Below are 3958 nucleotides of genomic sequence, written 5' to 3'. Positions count from 1 at the left end.
TCTATGGGATCAACAACTATTGGAGGCTATTCAAAGCTGCTTGCAAATATAATTTATATTAAAATATGTTTTTATGTTTGAACTTAAGGAGAGTTCCAAGGATATTCAAACATAAAAACTGGCTTTTTATTGCATTTTTCATTCTTTTGTATCTAAGAAAGCAAAGGAAAACACACATCCATGCGACTGAGAGGGAGTTTCTGTGAGTCTGTCTCTAAAACACACCAGGGGTTTTCTCAGAACTCCAGGCTGTATCTGCAGTAAGAACCGTCGCTTTACTGAGACATGGTTTAATTAAATTTATTTCATCTACATTGTACTTTGCCTCTGGCTTTTTTTTCCCTTTATCTCTGAGTAATAACAACTCAGCTGTGGAACCTGGATCCCCCTGGTTTATCCAGCCAAGATTGCATTACAGCAAAATTGTTTTGAAAAAGTCCCTGTGGATTTAAACTGCGGCACAGGTCAATGTTTCAAACACATTTCTTAATCTACCTTTGTTCCTGGAGTGTTCAGAAAAGCCACAGCCTTCAGAAAAGCAGGCAGCTTCATCATGTAGCAGCTGCACAAATTAAATGAATGTTTTCCAAAGTAGCGACACATACAGTCGGAGAATGAATCAAACTTTATTTGACACTTTCAATGCGTCTCGTTTCATCTTTCTTCCTGCAGACTAAATAAAGTCTGATTCAGTTCCGTTTTGATGCATTAATTAGTGGTTATTTTGGACTTTATATATTATTGTAATCAATGAAAATCTCACAATATAGATGTCAATTCTACAATGAATGGAAGAGTTGATCTTCAATGACGATATTTGAAGCTCATTCTTTGAGTTAAAAATGTTCCTGAAGAACAAAACTGAAGCCGTCTCAGCCCAGCAGCCAGTCATTAACTCTACTCATATGTCATCGTTCTATTATTGTCTGATCACTCTGGCTCACAATCACTATTAAAAGATATGTACGAGATGAGCCAATTCTATTGTGAATCAGCTAAAGTTTATGGGGAGACGACCCGTACTGGTCCAGTTGGTTTCTGGGCGGTCCAGGCCCGTGGAGGGTCACAAAGGGGAGAGGTCGTACCTTCAGGGGAGCGTAGAGGTGTGTTACTGTTCCCTTGTGGCTCGTGTGGCCGGGGATAACGATGGAACGTACCATTGTCGTGTGTGGTATGTGTATGGTGAAGTATTTGTGACGCTGATGACAGTCCTCTTTTGGACGGGGGTGGCTGGCCCCTGTCTTGTTCTCTCCTGGACCTCCTGTGTGGATGGCGGGCAGTTGCCTAGAGAGTTAGGCGGGTCTCCTTTGTTTTGGAATTAGACCCCCTGTGTTACAAAATGTCCAAAATGAAGCACCAAAATCTATTTTATACTTTACTTTTGGTATCATATACGTCAGTACCGATACCAATCTCTGTGCACGAGTTCCCATAGGATTCCCGATAGACACAACCAAGATTTGATCTTCTAGTTTCCACATCTCACCTGCTTATGTGTTGTAACATACGCGCTAAGAAGATCTGCATGGTCGTAGACTGAGTGCTCTATGACTTTGATGTTTTGATAGGTTGGACCATTTTTTGTATCCGTATCCACCTAACAGAGCTAAAATGGGTCCAGAGCTTAGATAAGACTTGGTTCAGATTGAAAACATGTTTTCTTGCTTTGTAACTGGTGTCCAATTTTCTACTTTTAGTATGTAAGGCAAATGAAACAGAGGCCGAGTATCAGCACCAATGCTGATTGAGTTACTATCCTAAAGGTGTTCCTCCAATCGGCTGCGATCCCGTTCATCCATCTCTTCTCCCATCCATCCATCCATCCGTCTCCCTCTTCCAGCTCCTCTCCTTCCCTCACTCGGGTGTTTGTGCCTCAGAGCTTTCGTTTGTCTTCTGTTTGTGAGTAGGTGGTGTTTTGGCAGCCTCTGGTTCCAGAGCACAGAAACTCAAAAAACTGTCCGGTTCACTCCCACATCCCAGGACACCCTTCGTCCTTCGCCCCGTACCCCTCCTCTTCTTCTTCTTCTTCCTCCTCACTTGTTGTTTTTTCCTTTTTGCGGTTTGTTTCCTCGCTGCCATGATTTCGCAGCACAGATGAAGCTCTCTCCTTTACTCCTACGCTCTGTTTTATTCCTCTGTCCTCTTTTTTTCACTCGTCTAATTCTCTAAAATACATGTAGCACATTACAAATTAAGGCTCTCCGCCGATGTTCTATATGCTTTAGTGTTTTCATTTCACCCACATTACCCAAAAATTCTATACTAAAGTAAAAGATAAAAGTTTTTTTAAATGTACTTTAATTTTTGCATAGCACTGGTTAGCTACCTTCAATGAAGCTTTACCCTTTTCTATAGCTCTTAATTGGCACACTTATGTTGCAACATAATGGCTACTTTTGTTCAAGATGAAGATGAGTTTTGACTCCTTAAATCCCTTTTTTGTCTTTGTTCATCATCGTATTTTGTCTCTTAGAGAGTGGGTTGGTTGGTGAGTGGTTGGTGAGCTGGTTATGGTTATGGTGAGTGGGTGGGTTGGTTAGCGTTACATTAGTTAGTTTTGTTGGTGGGTTAAGATAAGAGTTTTGGTTAGGGTGGGTTGGTTAAGGTAGATGGGATGGTTGGTGGATTGGTTTGGGTTGGTTGGTTAGGGTGGGTGGGTTAGGTGGCTGGGTGGTTGGTGGGGTTGGAATACTCAACTGTGTAAGAACTGTGGTTGGCTAAATTACGTCACTATGAAAAGGCACCACCACACGAGATATGTTCTAGCACAGGGGTCACCATCGTGGTGGCACCAGGTAGCCCTCAAGGACCACACAAGGTTCCCTCAGGGCTCTTCCAAAAATAGCACAACTCACTTGTGAACTGCATATACAATTATGTTTTGTTCTGTTTTATATATATATATATATATATATATATATATATATATATATATATATATATATATAAATAAATTACACTTGCATTTACATAGATTTAAAAATTAAAATGTCTCAAAAATATGTTCATGATACACAAACTTTAGATAAGTTTAGTTGACCTCTGACCTATTCCAGTTCAAAGATCATTAATTTTGTGAAAAATGCTGCAGATTTCATCATTAGTTTAAAATGTAACAAGATTTGTTTCAAAATATGTAGGTTGGTTTTTTTTAACATTAAATTATGGATAAACATGGAACAACAACGTGAAAATGGGACATTTTTTCTATGAAATGTAAGTGATCATCTGAAAATGTAACAATTTCTGAAATTATTAAAGGGCTAAATATTGATCTCTGTTTCCGAGTTTGTTGATATTGTTGATAATTATGGTAAAAAATCATTGTCTTCACATAGAGGGGTATCAATATTTATTAATATTGTATAACTACGCAAAATGTGTTATTTTGGAGTGGTAGCCCTTCGTATGACTCAGTACCCATGAATAGCCCTCAGGTTCAAAAAGGTTGGTGACCCCTAGTAGCATCTACAACAAAATAACTGGGGATGAACAGCGGAGATATTCGAGTGACTTTGGTAAAAACACATTTAAATGATTGTGTTCTATGGAAGAAATGAAAAGTATGTCATTGCAACAAACGGTAGTTTAGATTAAATCTTGTTAAAACACTTGAAATAATGCCAGGCCTACTGGTTGGCCTTCTACACCAAATCTGGCCCTCTGATACAGAGAGACAGTCCATGTTTTTGTAGCTGTTACAGCACACCCATGCAGAACACCAGAAATATCTACCAACATTCTGGTCCTAAACCCACACGAGGTCAGACAGGCACCGGAAAACATCAACCCACCCAAAGCTACCGGACCGCACAGATGCATCTTGGGAGGGGGCATCCGTGTTCTTTGGTGTGCAGAGGCTTCAGAACTGCCATGAGGCTGATCGTATTTTGGAAAATAAAGAGGGCTTCTGATTTGAGTCCACAAAGAGGTATTAAATAATCCAATCCAAAGATCC

Source organism: Oryzias melastigma, linkage group LG23 (assembly GCF_002922805.2).
Source record: "Oryzias melastigma strain HK-1 linkage group LG23, ASM292280v2, whole genome shotgun sequence".
Classification (NCBI taxonomy): domain Eukaryota; kingdom Metazoa; phylum Chordata; class Actinopteri; order Beloniformes; family Adrianichthyidae; genus Oryzias; species Oryzias melastigma.
This window is presented reverse-complemented; position numbering follows the sequence as displayed.